General features: G+C 40.8%; 1 protein-coding gene and 1 long non-coding RNA gene across 2 annotated transcripts in view; one reads left to right on the forward strand and one right to left on the reverse strand.

Annotated features, from left to right (window-relative positions):
- The window catches only part of Atp10b (ATPase phospholipid transporting 10B), a 256073-nt gene that overhangs the window by 38094 nt on the left and 194977 nt on the right, over positions 1–23002 (forward strand). The window contains exon 2 of the mRNA XM_017597619.3: positions 11971–12042. The gene's annotated coding sequence lies outside the window, so the exon portion shown is untranslated. The remainder of the gene's footprint in view (positions 1–11970; positions 12043–23002) is intronic.
- Positions 3356–23002, reverse strand: part of LOC134480671 (uncharacterized) — an 82219-nt gene continuing 62572 nt past the window's right edge. Inside the window, exon 3 of the long non-coding RNA XR_010055324.1 lies at positions 3356–3447. This is a non-coding gene — a long non-coding RNA (uncharacterized LOC134480671). The remainder of the gene's footprint in view (positions 3448–23002) is intronic.

Raw genomic sequence — 23002 nt, forward strand, 5'->3', positions numbered from 1 at the left:
GATTGGAGTAGGAGATGGATTGCTACAATGTAGCATGGACCTCATTTTTACAATCAATATGAAGCTTTGACACATTTATCATTCAACATTGGGGTTACCATGGGAGGAGGCCTACTCAATGCCAGGAGGAGAATACATTTACAAGGTGAATGCCTTTCTTATAGCTGCAGATCATAATGCAATATGAATACATAGACAACTACAATAAAACCAGAGTGTAATTTTGAACGTTTTTGAAATTGCTGTTAGTAAAACATACAGTGTAACAAGGGATTGTATTGGTGAGAATGTTAGATTATGTAGAGGAAGAAGAGAAGGTGTTACTTCTTGGGTGAGAATGAAGGAATTCACTACACAGAGATATTTGAGAAGGTCTGTTATTCCAAACATGATATATTAAGGTGCCAATAAGCTTGGCGTGTCTTGGTGTAATTGAAAGCCACTGTGACCAGAATTTAAACATGAACAGAGAATGCCCAATGTGCAAAATTGCAAAAGTAAGCAAATAGAACTTTTCACTTTGTAATCCAGGTGTGATGCTGTTAAATGATATTCAAAGAACCACTGAAGGCTTTTAAGAATGTGTGTCAAGAGATGGTGGTATAATTAATCTAACTTGCATTTATTCGAACTATCTCTGTAGATAATGGACCATGAAGGACAAAAATAAAGAGAAGACATACAGCATGAGCCAAGTGTAGAGATCAGGAATTGAGCAATGACTCAATATGGCAATGAGGAGGAAAGATTTGAGACAGCATTCCAGACTAGATCCTACAAGACTTAGTTGATGTCCTAGATACTGGGAATGGGGAGTGAGAAAAAAGGCTAAACCAGAAACAAATGGTAGGCAGTTGTAGAATCGACAGAGATCATGCAGAATAAGGAAGGCATAGAATGTGGGTTAAAGCAAGTAGAGATTATTCTGGGTAGGTTTGACAGAGCCATGTCAAGTTAGAGATGTCTACGATCTCCACCCAGCATTGACTACTCAAGGGAAGGTCTAAGCTACAAGTGTGACTCCAAAATCATCAGTCTGCAGGTGGTATCTAAAACTATGAGAATGGATGTAATCTCTCCTAGAGAAGGAAAAACATTCTTACAGGAAATAGGTCTTACTGTGTCCTGATTTGAGCCTTGGGTTCTGATCAGTTTTGGACTCTACCCTTTTCTATGTCACAGATAAATTCTCCTCTGCTCCTCGAAGGGCTCTGGACCCTCAAAGTCACATGAATAAATCATTGTGATTCTACCACTGACTCTGCATAGAGAAATCAGAAATATCTAAAGACAGCCAGTCTGATAAGTTCTTGAGCATGGTTTCTACTACAGTCCATCACAAGCAGAGAGTTTGAGCAGTCACTCTGGGTTCTAATGGGCAGCACCCTTATTTATATCCTAAAACACTGTGTCAGTTCATGTACAGAGTGATGGGTTAGTCTCGTTAAGAATGAAGTTCACCAACTTTTCTCTGGTGAGCAAGCTTCTGTTTACTCTACAGCTGTCTCCTGCTTCCTTTATGGAGAAAGCTTGAGAGAAGTCTTTCTCTGTCTCTAAGTCAGGTCCATATACCAGCAAAGATACAACAGGAGAAATGAAATGCAATCAAACTGTGATTGCTTTTTAAAAAATTAATTCACTTGAAATCTCCCCTGACAACATTTAGTGAGCCTTGGTAAGCTGAGAGCTTTTCAAGGTAGCTTTAGCCCTTTCATGCTTGCATAGCTGGCTCCTATTGTGGTGATGACATCATAGTGAAGTTTGAGTGGCTAGGGAATGAGGTTAGCCTCTGTCACATCCCCCACCATTCTCCCTGCCCACCTATACCCTGCTACAGAGCCTCCTTTCCATCCCTCGAACACATTGAAGCCTCAGTCTTTGTATCTGTAGGTTACTCTGCCTGAAGCACTGTGTTAGATTTATCTAAGTTGGCTCATTCATTTCCCTCTATAACAGATTAAAAAGTGCTATTAGTATCTGCATGAAATGGTCACAGGTTCTGAGATTCAGACCTCAGAGAAATAGGTCTTCCCTTAGAAGCCTTCTTGTGGTCTGAGAGGTCCCATTCACCTCTCTCTCTTCTCTGTTATCTCCATGGCCAGGATTGTTTCCTCAGACTAGCTGTTCGTCTGTGTGTTTTAGCATTGCCAGCTCATTCCATGGAGGTAGAAGCTCCTTGAGGTCAAAGCCTACATCTCTCTCATTCTCCTGTATCCGTAGCATTGAAACAGGGTCTGAAGAAATAGAAGCTGCTCAATAAAAATTGGCATCGTGGATAAAAACAGCACAGGCACTTTCCTACACATCAGCTGTCCAGCATAAGCCTGCACACGGACATCTCTCTACTCTCCCCCAAAACTCATAGGATGTGGTGGCATATTGGTTTCTGAACATTGCTCAGCCAGCTGCTTCTGAAGTCATAAATCGAAGCTTGACCTGCCTGATGATGTAAGGCCTTTTTCTTCATGACTGCTCTGTTCTGTCATACTTTGAGAAAATGGGTAAAAAATATTAAAAAAAATATTGGTCATCCTCAGTTGTGAACTCCTCTTCACCTAGTTGGAAATATAGTCATACAATGCTCTTCATTCATTCATTCATTCATTCATTCATTCATTTGAGGACTAATACCAAGCACATTTTCTGCTCAACAACTCAGCCAGATGATGAAGGAGCTTTTGAGTAATATTCAGCTCAGTAACTAAGTTACAAGCACTTGCTATGTGCCAGTCGATGTGCATTGTACTATCTACCAGCCTATTCTATATGCCAGTCAGCGTCGTAGTATTTGACCAGCCTATTCTTTCTCCTCCCAAATTATCACCCCTGCCTGCTCCTCAGTATCTACCACTCTAGCAGCCCCCACACATACTTCTTCATGACTGTGAAGTTGCAAAAGCTGTCTCTCCATACATGTAGGAAGAGACACGGCCACAGTTGACTGCAAGATGACATCATCCCTGCCAAATGTGACAGAGAAGAGCTCGTCTCTTCAATTTCCTAAATTCTAAATTCCACTAATTCCCTCAATTGGCTTTCTTTGTGTCATAAGACCTTACGTGCTCCAATCACTGAGATGAGCAGATATCCGTACTCGGAAAAGCCAGAGTCGAATTATCTTTCTTCTGTGGATACCAGCCCCATTAGAATCATATGATAGAGACAGAAGGACAACAGTTGCCCAGAGAAGATGTACAGACAGCTACCATCTGGCAAACTGTGACTCACATGCTGCCCACTAGATCCTTCCAAACAGGAATACTGCCTGTCTTATTTATTGCTCTGCTCCCAGTGGTGAGGAGCATTCTTCCTCTTTAAGGCTCTATGAAATGACACACACAAAAAAATATCTCATTACCTGAAGCAAAGACCTGTACGCAGGACAGTGTTCTTCATAACAGATAGCTCCATACTGCCATTTCTCCACTCTGGTTGGGAGCTGTGGGTCTGCAGAGTAGGAATATGAACATGAGTGAAAATACTTAAGCACCGCAACTTTGCAAGCTTCTTAGGTGAAATGCTATTAGATTATGAAAGGGCCTTGAAAAGTATTAAACAACATACCAACACAAAGTTTTATTGTTAACACTCATCCAGGAAATGAATGCTCAGCAGAATTGCCTAAATAGATTCCTAAGAGAGAATGACAGAAAAAGAATGGAACTTTGTAGAACATCTCCAAAGGCAAAAATGCTTAGGCAGCAACAGACAATTTTCTAAAATGATGGGTTTAAGAAGAATGAATCAGCGAATGTCAGTGCAAAACATTATTTAAGAAGACTGAACATACTCCTAATTAAAAATATTTTGAAGAGTAACTTCAACAGCAATAATAGAATTCTAGAACCAAATCTCTTTGTTTATCCCTCCTGGTTAACCAAGATCAAAAATCTGAGCTTATGGAATAGATGCCCCAGCTGCCTCTAGGGTTTTAACCTATAATGCCACCTAAGTGGCCAGAGGTGCCATTTTGTGGTAGATGTCACTCTCCCGGTAAAAGGACAGGGTTGGCAGCTCTATTCTTTCCAAGAAAGACCAGTTAATCTTTTGAATGAGGCAAGGCACAAGTAAACTGTTATGGAGACCGGGTATAGCCACTGGGAAGAATGGGCTTAATCCAAGATGGGGGAGCAGTCTAGAGAAATAGATAGTTCGAAGAGGTCATCTCAAGTTACAAGATGGATAGTTCACTATTCTCAACCTGAGCCTTAACAACATAGGACCACAGGAGATAGAACGTTCTTTCCCAGTTATCACAAGAGAGTAGGGAGAAGGGACTGGGCAAGTAGTTATGTCCTCATGGAAATGGCCTTAGAACTTGTATCCACACTTCCACTCACATTCCATTGGCCCTGAGATAATTACAAGGTTGTAAACAACCACGGGATGATTAACAATGAAGTCTCTAATTGAGCAGTTACAAAGAAGGAGAAAATGATTTCTAAAGGAAAGGAATGTGGGTACCAGAACTCATAATGGTGGTCTCTTCTATGATTTATTATTCTCTTAGTTCACTACCTGTACAGAGTCATTGTAGAAAATCAATTGTATTTTTAAAAAATCAAGAGACAGGCAGAAACAGGCAGGCAGGCAGGCAGGCAGAGAGAGAGAGAGAGAGAGAGAGAGAGAGAGAGAGAGAGAGAGAGAGGGAGAGGGAGAGGGAGAGGGAGAGGGAGAGGGAGAGGGAGGAGAGGGAGAGGGAGAGGGAGAGGGAGAGGGAGAGGGAGAGGGAGAGGGAGAGGGAGAGGGAGAGGGAGAGGGAGAGGGAGAGGGAGAGGGAGAGGGAGAGGGAGAGGGAGAGGGAGAGGGAGAGGGAGGGATGGAGGGGGAGGGAGGGAGGAAGGAGAGGAGGGGGCAGAGAGGCAAAGAAAAGGAAAAGCAGAGAGGCCAAGAGAGGGAAGAAGGGAGGAAGAGAGTCAGGGAGAGAAAGAGACCCTATACAATAGTGACAAGGAGTAAGACCAACATTGAGGGTTTGGGGGAATGAAAGGATTATTTCTTTCTGAGTACAATTTCAGACAAGTTCTTGGAGGAAATTGGAATTGAAATGGGTCCTCGAGATTGAATAGAACTAACAGAGACTGGAAAATGGGGTTAAAGGCACAGCAAGCAGAGAAAGAGAGTCTTTGGTCAATCTAGAGTGAAATTACATTCCAGGCAGGGTCATTTTCTAGCTATGGTCCCTTGAGACATCCTCTATCTTCATATAAATGACAACAGGAATTCTAATGCCATTCATCTCCCCAAATCCATTCTTTCTTACTCCCTTAAGAATGAAAAGTCTGAAAAAAAAATTTTTCAAAAAAATTTTAAAAAGTGAAAATTCTGTCACGATTTAGATACATTTTGAGGGTATGGTTAGGAATTGTGGTGCATACTTACGTTGATGTATAAAATCAGCAATTATTATATCTGTCACTTTATGAACTTTCTGTGTTTGGAATAAGAACATTCAAGGGACTCTCTTTTCACTATTCCAAAGTGTACCCTATATCTTCATGTTAACCACAGTCAGCACTGGGAGTACGATAAGACACTGAAGCTTATTTCTCCTGCCTTCTTACCTGGGATCTGCTGACGGCCTGCCCTTTGCTTCTTTTCTCATGCTCGCACCCTTACACTCTGATAACCACTGTCCTACTGTCTACTTCTATGAGATACATTTTATAAAATTCCCATATGTGAAAGAAACCATGCAGGTTTTTTTTGTTTGTTTGTTTGTTTTTGCTTTTTATGTCTGGTTTTTAATCACTTAACATGACATATTCCAGGTTTAACCATTTTTTTTAAGTATTATGATTTCATTTTCCTGGCTGAATAGGATCCTATCATATAGATGTAACACATTTCTCTGTGTATATTTATATATTGTTAGGTATTTAAGTAAAATCTAAGTCTTGGCTACTGTGAATAGTCCTACAATAAACAAGGCAGTGGACCTATTTCTTTTTATTAGTTTCTTTTCCGTTGGCTATATTATCAGTGCTGGCATTGCTGGGTAATTGCGTGGTTCTAATTTTAATTTTTTGAGAACCGTCCATAATGTTTCCCCTCATGAGCTAAATCAAGTACAATCCCACCAATTTTGTAGAATGGTTTGCTTTTTTCTGCATCTTCATCAATGGTTGATTCCTTTTGTCTGTTTTATAATAGCCATTGTAATTGGAGTAATTCTAATAGGGAGGAATACAGTGAAATTTAATTTGCATACCCTTGAAGATTCCTAATGTTGAAGATGTTTTCACTTACCCATGGCAGTTTTGCATGCTTTCTTTTGAGAGGTATGTAATAAAGGGCTTCTATCCATTTTCAATCAAATTCTTTTGCATTGCAGTATATGCGTTCCATGTGTATTCCATGTCTAAAGTTCTTGTCAGCTCTACAGTATACAAATCTAGCCCCCCATTTTGTAGGCTGTCCTTTTATTCTGTTATGTATAATTTTCTGTACAAAGTCAATATATCTATATATATATTGATATATGTATAGATATATTGATATTTTAATACAACCCCATTTGCCTAAGTATACACATTTCTTTGTACAAAGTAATCAGTACCAAAAAAATCACATAGACATCCTCTCTTCAGTTGCCTGTGCTTTTCTAATCTCACCTAAGGAATCCTTGTCCAGGCCAGTCTCATGAATCAGTTTCCTGGTTTGTTTTTTTTTTTTTTTTTATTATTAACTTGAGTATTTCTTATATACATTTTGAGTGTTATTCCCTTTCCCTGTATCCGGGCAAACATCCCCCTCCCCCCCTCCCCTTCCTTATGGGTGTTCCCCTCCCAACCCTCCCCCCATTGCCGCCGTCCCCCCAACAGTCTAGTTCACTGGGGGTTCAGTCTTAGCAGGACCCAGGGCTTCCCCTTCCACTGGTGCTCTTACTAGGATATTCATTGCTACATATGAGGTCAGAGTCCAGGGTCAGTCCATGTATAGTCTTTAGGTAGTGGCTTAGTCCCTGGAAGCTCTGGTTGCTTGGCATTGTTGTTCATATGGGGTCTCGAGCCCCTTCAAGCTCTTCCAGTTCTTTCTCTGATTCCTTCAACGGGGGTCCTATTCTCAGTTCAGTGGTTTGCTGCTGGCATTCGCCTCTGTATTTGCTGTATTCTGGCTGTGTCTCTCAGGAGAGATCTACATCCAGCTCCTGTCGGTCTGCACTTCTTTGCTTCATCCATCTTGTCTAATTGGGTGGCTGTATATGTATGGGCCACATGTGGGGCAGGCTCTGAATGGGTGTTCCTTCAGTCTCTGTTTTAATCTTTGCCTCTCCCTTCCCTGCCAAGGGTATTCTTGTTCCCCTTTTAAAGAAGGAGTGAAGCATTCACATTTTGATCATCCCTCTTGAGTTTCATTTGTTCTAGGCATCTAGGGTAATTCAAGCATTTGGGCTAATAGCCACTTATCAATGAGTGCATACCATGTATGTCTTTCTGTGATTGGGTTAGCTCACAGTTTCCTGTTTTTTTCCAAAACCTTTCATCATTTGGTATCTTGCATCTGAGTTTTATTCCACTTGAGTTTTGTACAATGTGAGAGGAAGGGCTTCTGTCTCTTGAGCATCCTGACTTTAGGTTGCCTGCCTATGCTTTCTGAAAGCTCTATGTGATCATGTGACCAAGGTTTGGCAAATGAGACAGAAGTAAAAGTATTACGTTGAAAAACCAGGACATATTTTCTAAAGTAGCAGGGGTTCTTTCCTCCTTCATCTTGCTGCCCAAAATATGTGTGATGTTTTTAACCTCTGGTGGGGTTAAAAGAATGCTAACTACACAGCCAGCTTGAGTATGAGTCAAATCAGAATAATGGGAAACACTGGAATGGCTATCTATAGAAATCTCCTGGGCAAATCCTAATAAAAGTAACAGTGATACTTCGAGTACTTAAGACAGTCTTATTTGGAATTTTCTGCCTCACTCAGTGACAACAAATCCTCAGTAGCAACGCCCCAACCCCCCAAGGTCTACCTGGTTTTCAGTCAACAGTCACATCTCACCGTCAGCAGCCCAAACCATCACAGGTCAGGGGACTGGTATGACAGCTCTGTGTCCCCTGGGACCTGACTTGGATCTGGTTGCTCACTGTAACCTGAAGCCAGTGATAACTGCTTGGCTTTATGGGGTTCCATCAAAATAGTAAGCGGAAGGTGCCTAGCAAAGTCTCTAGCAGGGCTCACATCAGTTCTTAATGTTAGTGCAAGCCATCTACTCTGGTCCAAATAGCCTTCAAATGTAATAATCACCACCTACTTCCACTTGTTTCCCTGAGCATTTCATGAACAGGTCTAAGCATGTGCAAGGTCACAGATAACTCAGGGGCCAGAGCCAATTTCTGTGCCTTCTTTTCAGTGGTGCTAACTCTATGCCTTGTGTCAAAAGTTATCTTTTCATTTTAGGAATTTTAAATGATGATTAAGTCTGTGTTGTATTTCTCACATACAAGTGCTTCTCATGAGATTTGGAAAAAGAAACTACATATCTTAAAGGGAGGGGAGTTCTGTATAGATGATGGGTGGGTGGGTGGGTGGGTGGATGGATGGATGGATGGATGGATGGATGAATGGATGGATGGACAGATGGATGGAAAATTAACTATGTTCCCTGGCAGCTAGTCAGGGATTTATTATCTTGATACCCCCAACTAATCTGATGCCTTACCTGCAGTGGGAACTCACTAAATTTGGTTGGATAGGGATAAAGGACACAGAAGATCAGAGAGATAATCAAGAGCCCTCTCCACCTGGAACCATTCTCCTTTCAGGGCATCCTATTGAACAACATTATTGAGTGGAGAGGCAGGGAGTTGACAGCCACTCTCTGGACTCTCTCCCAGGGCCTTTTTAAAACAGGGAAGTTAATTATGGAACCAGATTAACAGTTTCTTTTTTGATACAGTCAAAGTAAAACCAGCAGGATGCAATTTAGCTCGTCCCCACTTTCCAAATAGCAGCAAATTTTCATACAAAACAAAGAGACACTTGAATTGCAAATTACTTAGAGAATCAGCTACCAACCCTAAGGGAAGAAAATTTCTGCTACTTTCAAAGCCAGGCTGTTGCCTTTTCAGGTTTGACTGTGTATAGGGCTCTTCACAAAGGCCCTCACACTATGCTGCTTCCCAGCTTAGCCCACAGGAAGGAGGAACAATTCCTTAAGGTTTAAAAGAATGCTTCAAGTTATCTCCGCTACTCAGTTATCATCCGCTTCTCATAAAAGGAGGGTCCGGAGGTCTATCTCATCCAAGGGCATCAAGAGAAAGTTCCAGTGAGGCAAGGCAAAGACATAGGGACAATAAAAAGTGAATAGCCTATAAGTATGTGCTCTCAGAGTGGGTAAAGAATGGGAGGACTCATGTTCCCCATCATTATGCACGAATTTAGGGAGAAAAACACTGTTGAACTGTTAAAGTCCTGGGAAGTCTGTAATCTGGATTATTCATTGAGACATTCCCTTTAGTTGTGTTTACTTAGCAAAAGAAGGATAGAGCCCAAATAACTGGCTATAACCATAACCCATGGATCACCAGCTCCTAACTTGTGACCCAGCAGCACCTCCCTATCTGGTAGCCATGGGAACTAAAGTCAAGAGAGGACAAGAATTGAGGACGATCACAATAGCCAACTCTTCTGATATTCTCTGCATTGCCTGATACATGGAGCCCCAGCTTTCGTCCTCTTTCTGCCCCCAGACGGAAACAGCAAAGCTTCATTTTGCACAAATGTACTTACAAACCCATTTTTTTCCTAATCTAATAAATAATGTATGCTTTGTGAAAGGGATTTAGACAATAGAGCCAAGGGTATGGACAAAAATAAAAGAAAGCCACGCAATGGTGTTTATGGAGGGACTGGAGGCTGAGATGGGAACCTGGCTATACCCAAGTCTTTCAGATGCAGCCACTGTGGGGCAAGATGGGCTTAGCAGAGGTTGACCATTCACTAGGCTTGCAGTTAGCCCAGCAGGTGGCAGAAGTGAGCAAAGAAGATCACATGGAGGATAGAGCAAAAGAAGCAACCTTGCCCTGCTTAGAGACTGCAGACACCACTCACACACCCTGTGTCATCATGTGGGAAAGAAGACTGTATAGACTGTCCTTTCAAGCTTTTTTAATGTGAAATCTATAATCTTTTAGTATAAAACTTTTCAACATTTGAATATAGATCAATTTAGGGTTGGGGACTGGAGCTGGTTTCTTCTTGACCCTTATTCAGTGACTCATGGTGAGTAAATTGGACCCTGGACAGGTCAGTCAATGTTGTATGTGATCATTTCTGTCACACGTCAGCAGAGACACCCGGCATAGGGATGACCAGGTTAGCAAGACAAGATGAAGGAAATAAAGACCCATTGTAGGCTTAAGTCAGCAGTGCCCTGCGAAGAGACAACTAGAGTCAGCTAGAACCAGACTACATCTGACCAGATCTTTCTGAAAGAAGATCTGCTTGCATCTAAAGCCCTCATTTGCATGTGTTTGTGTGTGTGTGTGTGTGTGTGTGTATGTGTGTGTGAGTGTACACGCATGTATGTGAGAGTGTGTTTAAGTATGTGTATATTTGTGAGCATGTGTGTATATGTACGTATATACATCTGAGTACACATGAAGGTGTGCATGTGCCTGTTTATGTACACACATGTCTATGCATGTGTTTGTATGTGTGTTTGTGATCTTTATCTTCTTAGAACGATTTAGATAGCCCCTCAGTGGTTCTTTGCAGGACCACTCCATTTCCTCTGAAGCAGAAAGGTTTTTAATATTTTTAGTAGAAATAGAATTACATCACTTCCTTCTTCTTTTTCCCATCTCCAGCCCCTCCCAGCTATCCTTCCTAGAATCCCTCCCATGGCCTCTACTCTCAAACTGTTAACCTCTTTTTTCTTTATTATTTTACATATATGTGTATATGTATACATGTGTATAATCATAAATAGATTGTGCAGAGTCTTTGGTTATATGTGAGGATATGGTTCCAAGGCTAACTACATATATGTATGTGTGTGCATAAATGTTTATAAATAGGTTCTGCTGGGTCTGTTTTGTTTTGTTGTATATGTGTATGTTTCGCTATATGGTTTCAAGGTTTTGCTGCAAGGTTTCACTTTGCATTGGACAACCAATAACTAGGCTCATCCCTGGGAAAGGCTAATCCTCCTTCCCTCAGAAGTCATTAGTTGCCTGTGACTCTTTGTCTACAGGTAGGCATTTCCTACATGAAATTTTTCTCCTTAAATGTTAGTATGTCTATTGATACTGCCATTGCTCTGGTCTTTTTTTTTTTTTTTTTTTTTTGGTTCTTTTTTTCGGAGCTGGGGATCGAACCCAGGGCCTTGCGCTTCCTAGGTAAGCGCTCTACCACTGAGCTAAATCCCCAGCCCCTGCTCTGGTCTTTTTTATACAGTCATTTCTAGGAAAGACTGTTTCACTGCAAGACAGACAGTATACAGACAGGCACACACACACACACACACACACACACAGAGAGAGAGAGAGAGAGAGAGAGAGAGAGAGAGAGAGAGAGAGACCAGAAATTCATCTTCTCCACATCTAGCTCCATAGAAATAGACCTTCTCTTTTCTTCCACGTTTTCAACACAAGTTTAAGATCTTACTTTCATTAAGTTGGATAAAAATCTCATCTTCTTTCTGAACCTGTCTATGTGGCAAAATTGAAATGCACCAAGCACTTGAACGGAGATGTGTCCCATGGAGTGAAGAGGCATTTAGATTGACATCCAAGGGAACACGGAACATCATTTGTATTCTTCATGTTGGCAGATAAAACAGTAGACCCGATTCCCTGATCAGAGCAAACAGTTGCCATTGAAGCAGCTTCCTGGGAAAATGTCCAGCCTGCTTGTGAAGTTTATTTGTAGCTGGAGTCATCCAGCTGGAAGGAAAAGGGCAAAATACTTAATTACTGCCAAAATGAGATTGCACATTTTATATTTATTTTCTCTCCTGTGTCTTTCAGCCTCATAGTGGCAGGAAGATCATGACTGGCTGGAGAAACGTATCCCAGTGAAGGAAAGAGTCTGAATTGTAGGTAGGTTTTCTTCTCATTGGTTGATCATACAGTAGAGACTCCCATGGTGCCCATGAGAGATTCCTTCGGTGCACTTAGGCAAGAATCGGCTGACATCACAGGTAAATCAGATGCCAATATATGGCTATGGCTTACGTTTCTCTGCAATGTTGACATATGTATAATATAAGCATACATCACTGAGCAATTCAGAAAGTATCAGGATACATATCATGTGCTTATCTTTAAATAACAGAGAATACAGGCTCTGCACCGTTTGAACAATATTTTAAGTTATTTACTTGTATAACAGAAAGTCCAAAGATAGAGCAAGTCCATAGAGAGAGTGGAGACAAATAAAAATCCCACCAAGACCTGGTTCTGACAACATCAGACAGATATCTCTTCCATATCTCTCCTTTTAATGCACTTTTTTAGAAAACCCCAAGCAAGCTTCTACTTGTGTTCATTTATCTGAATGTGTCACACGCTCTTGCGACAGAGAATGTGGAACCAGCCGTCATGATTGTCTGAAATTAGTCATTAATGCTCATGAATCTAGAGATGGTACCTCTGAAACACCAGGGTCTTCTGGAGCAAAGTAGAAACGTAAACGAAGTGAGTATCTTATTAGAAAGGAGACGAGAGGGTGAATGTTTATAAAGGCAATGCAAATTTTATCAGTCCTTCTTCTAAGATCAAGCTGATGAATACCCACTTCCAAGGTCTCCAGCTGAAGAAGCAGGAGCACAGCCTTGACTAACCTCCCCTCAAGTCACAGGTGAAGTTAAGAAAAGAATAGAAATACTTTGACTCTGGATATAAAACCCAAGTCATTATCATTATACCATAGGCAGACTGTCTCTTCAATTTGCATAATTATAAACTCCCCCTCAAAGAGTAAACATTGCCGCCAACTTAAAAAAAAACTACAAAGCAGCATTAAATATGCATTGCTAATTTGACTTTCTAATTTGTCTGGGATCTTCACAAAGATGTACATAGCTCCAGAGATGCTGGATGCTTAATAAAACATTCCACCTGTCGGAAGAGAAGTACTAGAAAAGAACGCCTAGATATCAGGGTTGGAGTGGGAGTAGGGGATCAGCTAAAGGATTTTAGTTGGTGCTGTGAAATTACCTGTAGGAGCACACTCTATTAGCATGATTCTCAAATTTATTTTTCTGAGCACAAACTCCAACACACCTAGGAGATTACTTTGCATGGCCATAGAAAATAACATGTCCTTAAATTGTTCCTATTAAGTTTTAAATGTCAGATGTAAGCTGGACATATATTTGGGCAATTATAGGATGTAGTTGAATTGGTTCATAAAGACTCCATTATCCTCCAAATCACTTTTACAGATCTATCTCAAACATCCATGACAGCGCTTGAACTGGGCCTTGAAGGCCACCAACTATAGCATAAATTATACCCAGGCAAGATGAAATATTTACCTACTACTATATTCTTTGACTTAGATTCTCCAGGTGGTAAGAGTGATAACGAGGATATGGGCTATAGATCCGTAAACATATAAATATACATATACATACTCCTGAAGTTTCCTTACAGGTTACATATACAAAGTATACATTGTACACTTAATGATGTATGTATATTTTACTTTGATAACTGCATTTTAAGTTCAACTATATATCACAGACATATTCCCTTTGCAGTGTTTGTATGCGTGTGTGTTTCATGTGTATACATCACTCTTACTGTGGGTTAGATTATATCTCAGGTAACAAAGGCAACCTATTTATTCAATCCCTTCTTTAAAAATATTTATTTTAGGTCATATCAAAACATTCTTATACAAATCTTTCTCAACATACATGGTTATCCCTTTGGTGACCATTCTGGGTCTATGAGTAATCCCCCGACTTTGCCAAGGAAAGAGTCATCAGAAGTAGACTCATGACTCTGTCTGTGGGCTACCAGAACAGAACCCTTCTGGATATGCTTGCCAGACATTGGACTCCTGTTAAGAGAAAGGAAAGATAAGGTGAAAGGAGGAAGGGAAGGAGACAAACCATGCTAAGAGCACTAAGGAGATTGCTGTTAAGGCAAGCGACCAGCACGGCTGTTCATGTCTTTACCTCCAGTATCATCCCTTCATCCAGGCAATAAGCCTGCTGCGAGCCGGAGCAAGCTCTTTGCTACCTGTTGCTCCCTAGTACACAGCAAGTGTCTATTATAGGAATACCAGTATGTGTATGCACTTGGGGAATAAAAGTTGAATCAATTACAAAGAGTAAACTTCACGATGAACTGAAGAAACATTAGTCAGAAACATAAACTTCATTGAGGTGTGAAGAATGAGTTCAAGTGCTCTATTGTATTAAGGAGCGACCCCAGCCTGCCACCCAGGGCTTTTGCCAGTTGCTCTTCACTCTGACCTCTTACATGAATACGGCCACTACGAAGGGAAAAAGAAAGCACAGCACAGGGAACCTCTTATTCAAGGGAGCACAACTAGGAATGCGCAGTGCTGGCATTTAGACGAAGGCCTGTCTTACTTTAAACCAGATTTATCATTTTCTTCTTGAAAACCACAAAGTGTAGGTTTCAAGTGTTGACTTCACAAAAAAGACTACAAATTCATAAGGAAATATATATGGTAATATATTAGCTCTATTTAGCTGTTCCACAGTGTACACATTTGCAAATAATGCATTATTGATTATATATATACATATATATATGCAGATCGCAATTGTTAATTTAAAAAATAAACTTCACTAGGAGTGATTCTGTGACTGTGTCCACAGAATCTGGGCTTACCATGAAAACTATTTTGTCATTGGTCCTAGGCAGCATGGATATGGGATATATAGATATAATATATGCCATATATTTATTTTCTATTTATTTTTCTTAGATTTATATATTTCTTTTTATTACTTAAATTTTTGTTGACTTTTTATGTTCACGTATCCCAACCGCACTCATCTCCCCTTTGTACCTGGCTTCCATCCATCTCCCCCCAAAAGAAAATCTCTCATTGTGGAAGCTATAGTATTTCACAGCATGTCCTACATATACCCTTTGTCCACACTTCTTTGCTTGCAAACATTCATTGAAAGGAGTCATTGGTCTGGTTTGAGAACTCTGGCTTCTACTACACTACACAAACTCTCACTTGTCCATGACCTCTGCATCATCTCCTACCTCCAGGTTCTTGCTCCGCTTGAGTTCCTGTCCTAACTTCCTTTGGCAATGAGCAGCAATGAGGAAGTCTTTTCACCCCAACTTGCTTGGTCATAGTGCAGCAATAGAGACCCTAAGTATGACACTGATTGAAAAACACATCAATATGCAAATGAGGACTCAAAGAGAGACTTCGTACATTCTAGCATGCCATTCCTTGTTGCTTTAAAAGGACCTCTGTGTATATTCTAAGTAGGAAGTTCATGTTACAATAAAAATATATTTAATACATAATCAATGTTTAATTAAAAATTAAGTTCCCCAACAATGCCAACCAACAAGAGCTTCCAGGACTAAGCCACTACCCAAAGACTATACATGGACTGACCCTGGGCTCCAACCTCGTAGGTAGCAATTAATAGCCTAGAAAGAGCATCACTGGAAGGGGAAGCCCTTGGTCCTGCCAAGACTGAACCCCCAGTGAACGGGATTGTTGGGGGGAGGGAGGTAATGGGGGGAGGATGGGGAGGGGAACACCCATATAGAAGGGGAGGGGGAGGAGTTAGGGGGATGTTGGCCCGGAAACCGGGAAGGGGAATAACAATCAAAATGTAAATAAGAAATACTCAAGTTAATAAAGATGGGGAAAAAAATTAAGTTCTCCAGATGTTCTACTTTTTTAAACCCAGATAGCTTACCAACTATATATATATATTATATATATATAATATTATATATTATGTGCATGTATACATGCATAAAAATAAGACATACATATAGATAGATAGATAGATGATAGATAGATAGATAGATAGATAGATAGATAGATAGATAGATAGATAGATAGATATGTATGCATATACAAACTATAGAGTTTATTTAGCATTGCTTCTGTGTACAAGCATTGAGGACTGACCACTAGACATTGTACAACTCATGTTTGAATTCACCCTAAAGGAAACTGAGTCTCCCTCTCTATATAACTATTGACTTCCTGCAACTTTCCATCTAGGTGTGGGACACTGGCATGTCAACTTGTATATTATATCAATCTTGTTCAGACAACTATACTGTTACATGTGAGCATTTCAAGGGGATACCATGTAGCAGCAAAATCCTGGTTTTCTTATAATCCTTCTACCTCCTTTGTGATGTTATCTGAGCCTTAGAGGTAAAAATTTCATTGTCAGATGCCCACGAATGCTTGTTCTCTGTATTTTGACAATTTTGAATCTCTGTAATAGTCTTTATCAGTGGCAATAGAACCTTCTGTGATAAGGATTAACAAGTGTATACATGTGCATATAAGTATTTAGAATACATTTAGAAAGTATATTAATTTAGGAAAATTACTGCAGTGGGTTCTCTTCTGGGGCTTATGACTTCTCTAGCCATGGGTAGCTGTCCAGGTTTACAGTACCAGGTATGAATTATAATTTTTTTACAATTTAGCAGGCTTTATGATCATTTAGACAGCTGTTGGTTGGTAACCCCAAGATAAAAGTGCTACTATTATCCCATTTGGGTATCTTGCCTGGTGAGTCATTATTGTGGTTAGTTGTTGGCTATTGTTTTTATTTTTACATAATATTCTATTGTATGAATGAACTAAAAACACATATTTGGTCCCCAAGTACCAAATATTTAGTTTGATTCTGATATGTTTTTATAAGCACGGTATAAAAATAAAAACCATATCCATGACATAAATTTTTTGCAAACATTTTACTTTCTCCATATGTGTTTCTAAATTTCTAGTAACATAGTACTCACTGATGGCACTAGGTTGTGAGGTATGTCATTGAAAAGCAGAAACATAATACTTCCTTTTTTCTCCAGTGTGATTTATGGGTTCTCCTTGCTCCAGTACTTGATACCTTAGCTAACTAAGCCCTGCAAAGCTAGTAAGAGAGAAATATTGTGCAAATTTCCTTGAAGTCTAGAAGAATGAAGGACTTACCTTCCATTTTTGGATTTCCCAATGAAAATATGGAAAGTGTGGATAAGAGACCTACCATGGACTATCTACCAACCTTTATCTGAAATATCACAAGTGTCCCCCGTCCATGACAGCACGGTATGGTAGGGAGAACATGAGCTCAAACATTTAACTTGTGTGGGTCAGTTCCCAAAACTGGGCACTGTCACCAGAAAATGATGACTGAATGACAGACAAACTAGAGTGAACACCCTGGGGTTCCAACTCATGTGTCATCTCCATTGCTTAGCTAATTCTAGATATCCTCTCAAGTTTCCTGAACTGGGACTAGATGACCCCCGTGGCTCAGGGCATCTCTAGTCTTCCCTAACTTTGTGACTTGCTTTCATGTGTTAGGACATGAGGCCACGCTCTGACAACTGCTCTCTCCTGTTTGACCCATCTCGTAAGATCACTCAGAGCTCACTTGCCATGGAAACCTGCCTCCCTAGTGCCTCCTGAGGTCTGAGGACAACAATTAACAGCTGCTTAATTGAAATGGCTTCTGAAGGCATACAGCATTCTGTCCAGGAGGACACACTCACTCACACACACACATACACACACATACACACACAGACACACATACACACACAGACACAGACACAGACACACACACACACACACACACACACACACACACACACACACACACACACACACACACCGAAACCCCAGCCTCTGAGTTCTGACTAAGCAAGATTTTTCTAGAGTGAGCATAGTCTTTTAATCATGAAACTAACTAGGTTGCTTGGAGTTTTCACTTGTGTCAAGCGTCACAAGAAAATAATCTAACTTAGAATGCCACAACAATAATAGCAGAGGCTACTTTTTTTAAATCTTTATTAACTTGAGTATTTCTTATTCACATTTCGATTGTTATTCCCCTTCCCAGTTTCTGGGCCAACATCCCCGTAACCCCTTCCCCTCCCCTTCTATATGGGCTTCTCCTCCCCATCCTCCCCCCATTACCACCCTCCCAACAACAATCACGTTCACTGGGGGGATTCAGTCTTGGCAGGACCAAGGGCTTCCCCTTCCACTGGTGCCCTTACTAGGCTATTCATTGCTACCTATGAGGTTGGAGCCCAGGGTCAGTCCATGTATAGTCTTTGGGTAGTGGCTTGGTCCCTGGAAGCTCTGGTTGCTTGGCATTGTTGTTCATATAGGATCTCAAGCCCCTTCAAGCTCTTTTAGTCCTTTCTCTGATTCCTTCAACGGGGGTCCTGTTCTCAGTTCAGTGGTTGCTGCTGGCATTCACCTATGTATTTGCTGTATTCTGGGTGTGTCTCTCAGGAGAAATCTACATCAGAGGCTACTTTTAAATTCCTATTTTACTAGAACTTATAGAAAGCCTAGAGCATGGTGACTTATGATTGGGGATGTAGCTTAGTGGATAGCTTTCTTGCCTAGAATACACGAAGTTTTGTGTTTGATCCTTAGGCCTGCATAAACCACACCTGTAATCCCAGCACTAGGAAGGCGGAAGCAGTAGGATCAGAAGTTAAAGTCATCCTCAACTTAATGAATCAAGGTCAGCCTGAACTCCATGAACGAGACCCAGTCTCAAAAAGGGAAAAAAAATATGGAAACCAAGAATATGGAGAAAATATACCTGAGTTGGGTTGGGACACCATCGGTAGTTGTATTACCTGAATGCCTCTTGATCTCTTTGAACATCAACTATGCCATCTATGGAACAGTTGTAACTGGACCAAATCTCACAGAGGTATTGTGAGAATAAAATGATGTAGTCTACAGAAAGTATTTAGGAGGCACCTAGCACATACTGAGCAAACAATACCAGCTCCTCTAGTTACCATGTCTTAAATTTGTCCCTGAAAGTTTGTTCCTCACAATTTCATAAAAATACAAGCTCATCATTAGAGATGACAACTCATCCAATACAAGAAATAATAACCCTGGAATTTGAACTTAGGACTTTCTGTCTTATTAATTCATTAAATATTGATCAGGAACCCACCATGTTCTAGGCAGTGGAGATACTGAAGCAAGGGAGAAAACAATGTCCTGAGCCTCAAAGGATCTATAGCTTGATGAGAGGTCATGAGACTCCTTGATGTATCTACCACCCACCCCCTTTGCAAATATTTCTAAATCTCCTAACTTATATACCTTGGAGTCTCTGGACAGTTGTTGTAAAAGTTTTGGCTCACTGGGTGATTACTGAGGAACCACACTTTTTCCAATGGCTCTGAGAGGTAGCTATAATTGCTGCCTTCACTTGACAGATTAAATTTCTTGCAGAAGACAAAATGACTTGCTGGGCTTCATGGATGGAGTTGAAGTATGAAATGTGGGAACAACATTACTTGGTCCATTATATTGTTCAAACCAATCAAGATGTTTGAAACTGGAATTACACTAAGAACAAAAACTTAAGGTATTACTACAGCCCAAATCTCATATGTGCAAGGCATTTCCCATGTTCTTTGGCCCTACACTATGACAGTTGCTCTTAAAGGTTAAAAGCTTATGGGAAGAGGCATAAGCTGTGAAAAGGGAGGCATAAATCACTATAAAATTGAAGTAAGGGTACAGTATTTACATGGACTGATTGCTCTCATAAGCACTACTTAGCTATGTTTTCAAAAATATGAGAGTATTAGATCTGCTAGTCCTGTATGATGTCCCCCTTGAAATTTTGGACATGGAATCTCTTTTGGCTGGAATATATAGGCATGGCTTGGGAAGACTTATGTCCACACAAAGTCTGGGGATAAACAGCCCTGGCTGATAAACAACCACGGCTTAGTAATCTCTACAGGGCCAAAGTACATCATGGGGAGGGCCACGTTCAAAGGAGTTGAACAAACCAGTTCTGTCTTCTTGACTCAGAAGATTCAGAAATCTCTACAGGAGCCTGGTAGGACAGGGAAGTATTGATGCGAGCAATAGGTGGCAAGGCACCAGCGTGATTTCCTCCCAATGGCTGGCATTATTCATGGCACACAACTACAACCAGGGACGGAGTGGCTCTGCAACCTTAAGACTGTGAACTTGACTAGAAGTCAAAGCAAGGCAGGGAAGAGAGGATCCCTGGGGAAAGCAACCAGGATTTGACCTTCACACACAGAGCCATACACAGCTAGAGTCTAAGTTTAGACCTGCTTTGCCTATAAAACAGAACACCCAAACAAAACAAAAAGGAGACATTAAAGATTTATCTTCTGATTTCAAACTGAAAGTGAGAAACCTGAGGCAATAAATCCTTCATGGATGAATTCTCTACCTCCTGGCCAGAAAACCCTCATCTTCTCAGGAAAAAGAATGACCCACAACTTTCCTGAAGAGGAGAGGCATGGGTCGTAGAGTCATGTCTTGGCAAAGGCCATCATCTTTTGCAGCTTATCAATAGCGTGCCTCTTTGAAGACTAACAGCACCATGGGAGGAAACAAAGGCTCCTTTTTTTACTCATATTTTGTTTGTACAAATTTCTGAATACCCTAGCAAGGTTGAGAGCTGCCTGCAGTCACATGGAAATGCGATGAAGAACAGAAGCCTGCATCTCTCTGTTCCTGATGCCCACTTAAGACTTCTGATCCTCCAGGAACACAGTGATGATGCGTAGAGGGTGCAGGCACAGCTAGCCCAATCTAAGAAGCATTTAGTCTTCATTAGCTGTCATTACTTTGCCAAGACCTCCAGTCACTCATCCTTCAGGGCAAAGCTAAAGACCAGCATCATTTACTTTGTATGTATACCTCCTGGGGTTATACTGGAGAAGTCGCTAATGAACCATAGCAGAAGAAGGCAGCAGGCTCAATTAAATCCCTAGGAAGGTCTGCTGTGATACCCTAACTGTAGAAGAAAATACTAAATGGAAAATGTGTGTATGAATAGAAAAAAGGGACCTGGTATCTGTGTGAATTCCCCCACCTTTACAATGGCAAACAACCCAACTGCCTTCAGAGCTACCATATTGGATTTTGTGAAGAAACTTTGTTGTTCCTACATAGAAATTCCATGTTTAAATGACCTTTGAGTATTCTGCTTTATATTCAAAGGAGTTAACAGGTCAGGCATCTTGTGACCACTGGCCAGAACAGAGATGGTTCCCTGTGGGTGTCTTATCCAAAGCATGATACCATTTTACTGAGAAATAAACAAGAGCTGGTTGTCAGGAATGAAAGAGAATTGGAGTCAAGGTCTAGATCTGACTCTTCCTAGCCGTGCAAACCTGGAGATAACTACTCCATATCCATATTTCTGCAGATGTACAACGGAGCTGCTTATGTACCTAACACCGAATACATTAAGTATGCTGTGGAATAAATGAACATTCTCATTAGTCCCAGCATCCTTGTAGCAGAGATAAAAGTGACTCAGACCTCGTCTTACTTAGAATCTAGCTGAGATGTACATGGCTGGATCCTTGCTACCTGTGTGACCTGATTTCATGATCTCAGTGTTACAGATCTCCTACTGCCTTGGTGGATAGTTACTACAATATCTGTGTACACTACACACTCCCCCCTAGCCACGCCTATAAATTGTTTCTGAGTCTCTGAATCTAGGGAATAAGTGTGTCTACTTTTCAGAGCTCCTTGGGTGATTCTATAGCTATCAAAATCCTCAGCATCAATCTTGAGGAGGATCTTGGATCACTGTCCTGAGCTCTAGAGAGGCTCTGTTCAACCTGCAGGTCTCAGAACAATAGCACAATCTAAGTAAAAGCACTGAATAGATTCTCAGTTTTTCTGACTTCAAATTTAGTGATCTTCTCATCAAATCAGCCGCACAAAACTAAGAGCTTTGGGGTCTTCTTTGCTAAGTGTGGTCCAGATTTTCCAGTTCACCCATGTGTTAGCAACTGCTCAAAATTGTCAGCTCATTGTTTACTCCCTTGGGACTTTACCTTGCAGATTCCAACAGGAATACTTAACCCAACAGCCTTCAGGGTTGGGTTCTTAAAACTCTCTGAGTTTTAAGACATCTCTGACTCACCCCTGACCACAGCCCAGGCATCTGTATACCAAAGAAACTACATGAGCTTAACTTCCTGAGTGACTGGAGGAAAGGAGCTGCTAAGAATAACAAAATATGGCAACACAGATGCATGGACATGACCCAGTTGGAGGCTAATATCTAGAGGAGCCTGGGAAACAAGTCACCTCTCCTATTCTAAATTTTACTGTTTTCTTTGTAAATAAAATAAATTGGTACAGCCCAGACAGAAAAATTCATGAACATTTTTCAGAAAAACTAACAAATTCTAGTATGGCCCAGCAGCGCAACCCCAGCCTCCAAGTGTTTTAACCCAAAGACTTGATAATTCAGAACCTAAGTGTCTCAGGAGATTAACATATGAAGAAAATTATATATACATGTATATGTGTGTATTATATATAGTGTGTGTGGATGATATATATTATATATGTGCATTTTGTGTGGAATATATATACATATTCTACACATAATTCATAAGAATATCATTCTCTTCCCTGCCAAGGGTATTCTTTTTCCTCATTTAAAGAAGGAGTGAAGCATTCACATTTTGATCATCTGTCTTGAGTTTCGTTTGTTCTAGCGATCTAGGGTAATTCAAGCATTTGGGCTAATAGCCACTTATCAATGAGTGCATACCATGTATGTCTTTCTGTGATTGGGTTAGCTCACTCAGGATGATATTTTCCCCCATTCAGAGCCTGCCCCACATGTGGCCCATACATATACAGCCACCCAATTAGACAAGATGGATGAAGCAAAGAGGTGCAGACCGACAGGAGCCGGATGTAGATCGCTCCTGAGAGACACAGCCAGAATACAGCAAATACAGAGGCAAATGCCAGCAGCAAACCACTGAACTGAGAATAGGTCCC

The sequence above is a fragment of the Rattus norvegicus genome, chromosome 10 (genome assembly GCF_036323735.1).
Source record: "Rattus norvegicus strain BN/NHsdMcwi chromosome 10, GRCr8, whole genome shotgun sequence".
NCBI classification, from domain to species: Eukaryota; Metazoa; Chordata; class Mammalia; order Rodentia; family Muridae; genus Rattus; species Rattus norvegicus.